Genomic DNA, 5,687 nt, shown 5'->3' with positions numbered 1-5,687 from the left:
GTGGAATTTGTTAACACAAGGAAAACACCAGAACTAAAAGATTGCAGAACCAAAAAAGGAAATTAAACCATTGGCTCCATTATTATTCATGAATGCATTCACAAAAATAACACACTTCAACAAGAATAAATAAACTTAGAATGAGAGCACCAATAACATATATTATTGCATCAAAATAATGGCCTAGAGTACGTATTGCATCCATTTATTTAAAAGAAACCCTCTCCTCCCTTAGTGTTGGGAGTGAGAGCTCTTCTAATGAAAACTCATGCAAAAAATAATAAAATAAAGCTAATTATTTACAAACTGACTCTCTAAATGGTGCTATGTAGTTCTCCACCCTTTATTTATCTCAATTAATGGGTGCATGAGCCTTTACATGACTTAAAACAATGAATGGAGAATAAGATAACAAGAGAGAAGTCATGAGATGATCATAGTGTTGGAAACTTACAATTAAAGCAATTATTGTTTTGTCATTGATGTCAAATCTACTGATGAGATATTTTTCTATCTAATCGAAATGTCATATCTATTTGATTGATGAAGAGGATTTGAGATATTTTTCACAACAATAGAACCTAGAGGAAAGATTGATTTATGGAAAGGAAACTACAATGGACATTTGATTAGTTAGACTTTGATAAGACAAAGTGATTGTTTATATCATAGATGTAAAGCTTAACTGAGAAAAAGTGTAAAAGATTAAGGAATGCTAAGTGATTCTAGTTGTAAGATACAACATTCAACTTAGTTGATGTAGGGCACTACACATGCTTCTTAAGTAGCTTGGGATAGGGGTATCACACCTAGTTTACCTCTAAGATATTCATGTGCATCCTTAGGTAAGGCTTTTGTGAACATATCAGCTATTTGATCTTTTGTATTCACATATTCACATATTCCATCCTCACTTCTTTGTCTTGAACTAACTCCCTAAAGTAATGATCAAGAAGATGAATATATACATTGCACCTAATGAACTAGATCATAAACCCTAAGATCTATGGTGGTCATGAAAATGACAAAGAAAAAATTATCTATTTAAGGAGGTATAGAGCCAAACTTCAAGGGGATGCATGTAAAGAAAGGTGGAACAAAGGCACACCAGGGAAAATACAAGTGTACACCAGGGAAAAGGCATTGACAAGGGGACTTTGTTAGCATGAATTTTGATGATACTACCTTGGGGGAGTATTTTAAGCAATGGAGAACATTGACATGTTGCATTCATAACTGTATTTGTCATTGATATCAACATAGCAATAAGTCTATAATGACTAAAAAAGTAGTAGCTATAGATATTAGTGGTACAGAGAATGGTTTAATTTTTTGGCAATTCATGGTCAAGGATACATTCCTCACTATGTTCTGATGACATGGTTAAGTATGCATGATGTAAGTCGATGATGTACAAAAGTTGTACCTAATTTACTGAAAGTAGTTTAGAGACAAAGTATTTGAAAAGTAGTTCCTAATGTTTTTTTGATATATTTCATTTAATATGTAATGAGAAGATGCATGGTTAGCTAGTGATAGTGGATAGTCAAGTGGTGATGTGAGCGAGTGTACAAGCCCTATTATCATACATGTGAAGAGTTGTATAGATTGTGAGTCGATAGTGCTATTGCAATTAAGAATTAATTAATTATCTTATTATACTTAATTGGGAAAGCCTCAAGGCTAACTCAAAGAATTATTTTGAAGAAATGGTATAAAGGAAAGTTGTAATTAGTATCAAGTATTGTATTAAGTGTGAAGTATGAAAGGGAGCAAAGTATTTATTCTAATATATCCCTCTTTGACAATAATGCCAAAGACTTGTTATCTGTATATGCAGATATGATCAATTTAGGTTCTCCCTTTGTCACCTTACATGTGACTAAAAATTTGAAAATTCAGCTCCTTCATTACTTTAGGCAACTCCTAAAGTAAGATCCACTGCATCAAGTTATAAGATAGAACATTCATCTCAGTTGATGTAGGGCACTACACATGCTTCTTAAGAAACTTGGGATAGGGGTATCACACCTAGTTTACCTCTAAGATATTCATGTGCATACTTAGGTAAGGCTTTTGTGAACATATCAGCTATTTAATCTTTTGTATTCAAATATTCACATATTCCATCCTCACTTCTTTGTCTTGAACCAACTGCTTGAAGTAATGATCAAGAAGATGAATAGATACAATGTACCTGATGAACTAGATCGTAAACCCTAAGATCTACAATGATCATGAAAATGAAAAAGAAAGAATTATATATTTAAGGGGGTATAGAGCCAAAATTCAAGGGGATGCATGCAAAGAAAGGTGGAACAAAGGCACACTAAGGCAAACACAAGTGTAAGAGCAAATCAAATGGAAATTGCTTGCGTAAATGCTGCTAAAGTTGATAAGTGAATTTGAGTAGAAGGCTTAAGTTTTAAAATGAAGGGAATGACCTCTTGAAGGGTTACTAAGAAAGTTAAGAGATAGCATTGACAAGGGGACTTTTTTAGCATGAATTTTGATGATACTATCTTGGGGGAGGATTCTAAGCATTGGAGAACATTGATATGTTGCATTCATAACTATATTTGTCATTGATATCAACATAGCAATAAGTCCATAAATACTAAAAAAGTAGTAGATATAAATCTTAGTGGTATGGAGAATGGTTTGATTGTCTGGAAATTCATGGTCAAGGATACATTCCTCACTATGTTCTGATGACATGGTTAAGTATGCATGATGTAAGTCGATGATGTACAAAAGTTGTACCTAATTTACTGAAAGTAGTTTAGAGACAAAGTATTTGAAAAGTAGTTCCTAATGTTTTTTTGATATATTTCATTTAATATGTAATGAGAAGATGCATGGTTAGCTAGTGATAGTGGATAGTCAAGTGGTGATGTGAGCGAGTGTACAAGCCCTAGTATCATACGTGTGAAGAGTTGTATAGATTGTGAGTCGATAGTGCTATTACAATTAAGAATTAATTAATTATCTTATTAAAATTAATTGGGAAAGCCTCAAGGCTGACTCAAAGAATTATTTTGAAGATATGGTATAAAGGAAATTTGTAATTAGTATCAAGTATTGTATTAAGTGTGAAGTATGAAAGGGAGCAGAGTATTTATTCTAATATCTCCCTCTTTGACAATAATACCAAAGACTTGTCATCTGTATACACATACATGATCAATTCAGGTTCTCCCTTTGTCACCTTACATGTGACTAAAAATTTACTAATTCAGCTCCTTCATTACTTTAGGCAACTCCTAAAGTAATATCCACTGCATCAAGTTGTAAGATACAACATTCAACTTAGTTGATGTAGGGCACTATACATGCTTCTTAAGCAGCTTGGGATAGGCGTATCACATCTAGTTTACCTCTAAGATATTCATGTGCATCCTTAGGTAAGGCTTTTGTGAACATATCAGCTATTTGATCTTTTGTATTCACATATTCCATCCTCACTTCTTTGTCTTGAACCAACTCCCTAAAGTAAGGATCAAGAAGATGAATAGATACAATGCACTTGATGAACCAGATCGTAAACCCTAAGATCTATGGTGGTCATGAAAATGAAAAAGAAAGAATTATCTATTTAAGGAGGTACAAAGCCAAACTTCAAGGGGATGCATGCAAAGAAAGGTGCAACAAAGGCACACTAGGGAAAACACAAGTGTAAGAGTGAAGCAAGAGGAGATTGCTTACGTAAATGCTGCTAAAGTTGATAAGTGAATCTGAGTAGAAGGCTTAAGTTTTAAAGTGAAGGGAATGACCTTTTGAAGGGTTAATAAGAAAGTTAAGAGATAGCATTGACAAGGGGAATTTTTTAGCATGAATTTTGATGATACTACTTTGGGGGAGTATTCTAAGCATTGGAGAACATTGACATGTTGCATTCATAACTGTATTTGTCATTGATATCAACATAGTAGTAAGTCTATAAAGACTAAAAAAGTAGTAGATATAGATCTTAGTTGTAAAAAGAAAGGTTTAATTGTATGGAAATTCATGGTCAAGTATATGTTCCTCACTATGTTCTAATGACATGGTTAAGTATGTGTGATGCAAGTTGACGATGTACAAAAGTTGTACCTAATTTATTGAAAGTAGTTTAGAGACAAAGTATTCTGAAAGTAGTTCATGATGTTTGTTTGATATATTTAATCTAAGATGTAATGATAAGATGCATGGTTAGCCAGTGATAGTGGATAGTCAAGTGGTGATGTGAGTGAGTGTACAAGCCCTAGTATCATATGTGTGAAGAGTTGTATAAATTGTGAGTCGATAGTGCTATTGCAATTAAGAATTAATTAATTATCTTATTATAATTAATTGGGAAAGCCTCAAGGTTGACTCAAATAATTATTTTGAAGATATTGTATAAAGGAAAGTTGTAATTAGTATCAAGTATTGTATTAAGTGTGAAGTATGAAAGGGAGCAGAGTATTTATTCTAATATCTCCCTCTTTGACAATAATGCCAAAGACTTGTCATCTGTATATCAAGATATGATCAATTCAGGTTCTCCCTTTGTCACCTTACATGTGACTAAAAATTTGCTAATTCAACTCCTTCATTACTTTAGGCAACTCCTAAAGTAAGATCCACTGCATCAAGTTGTAAGATACAACATTCAACTTAGTTGATGTAGGGCACTACAAATGTTTCTTAAGTAGCTTGGGATAGGGGTATCACACCTAGTTTACCTCTAAGATATTCATGTGCATCCTTAGGTAAGGATTTTGTGAACATATCAACTATTTGATCTTTTGCATTCACATATTCACATATTCCATCCTCACTTCTTTGTCTTGAACCAACTCCTTGAAGTATTGATACTTGATTGCAATGTGCTTTGTATATGTATGCATCACAAGGTTCTTTGATATGTTTATGGCACTTGTATTGTCACATTAAATAACCATAGATTCAGTGATTTCCTACTTCATGCTTTTGAGTAGATGTTTGATCCATACCACATTTGTACAATTCAATGCAGTAGCCACATATTCAACTTCAATAGTAGATTGAGATATGCAATTTTGTTTCTTACTAGTCTAGGTGACCAATCTCTTTCCTAAGAAAAATGCTCCACCACTTGTACTCTTTATGTCATCAATGTTTCCAGCCCAATCAACATCTGTATAGGCTCTTAACTCAAATTTGTCATTTTTCTTGTAGTATAGACCACAATCTTCTATTCTTTTTAGATATCTCATAATTCTCTTAATAGCCATCAAAAGATTCTCCTTAGGGTTTGCAAAAAATATTGCAACAATCCCAATAGCTAATGCAATGTCAAGTTTGCTACGTACTACATATTACAACTTGCCAATTTTAGACCTATACAATGTTTGGTTCACTTAAGTAGAATCATCATTCTTTGAAAGTTTGTGTCCTATAGGAATGCTAATTGGATTTGAAACCTCTAAACCATAAGTTTTCAATTTTTTCTTCACATATTTGGATTGAGTGATGTATATACTATTGTCACTTAGGCTTGCACCCTTGTCCAAAGCCTATGCATGAGGACAACCTAGTGAAACATGGAAATAACCTCCAAGCCATGGGACTTGAACTGTGAGGTTGAGTCTCCAGAGAAGGCCAGCTTCCTCTTACTATCAGGATGCACCTAACTACTTTTGGAGAGGAAAAGGGAGAAGGAGAGCATGAAATCAAATCTACCT

The sequence above is a fragment of the Cupressus sempervirens genome, chromosome 7 (genome assembly GCF_028749045.1).
Source record: "Cupressus sempervirens isolate cs-2001-9-10 chromosome 7, ASM2874904v1, whole genome shotgun sequence".
Classification (NCBI taxonomy): domain Eukaryota; kingdom Viridiplantae; phylum Streptophyta; class Pinopsida; order Cupressales; family Cupressaceae; genus Cupressus; species Cupressus sempervirens.
Note: the sequence above shows the minus strand (reverse complement) of the source record.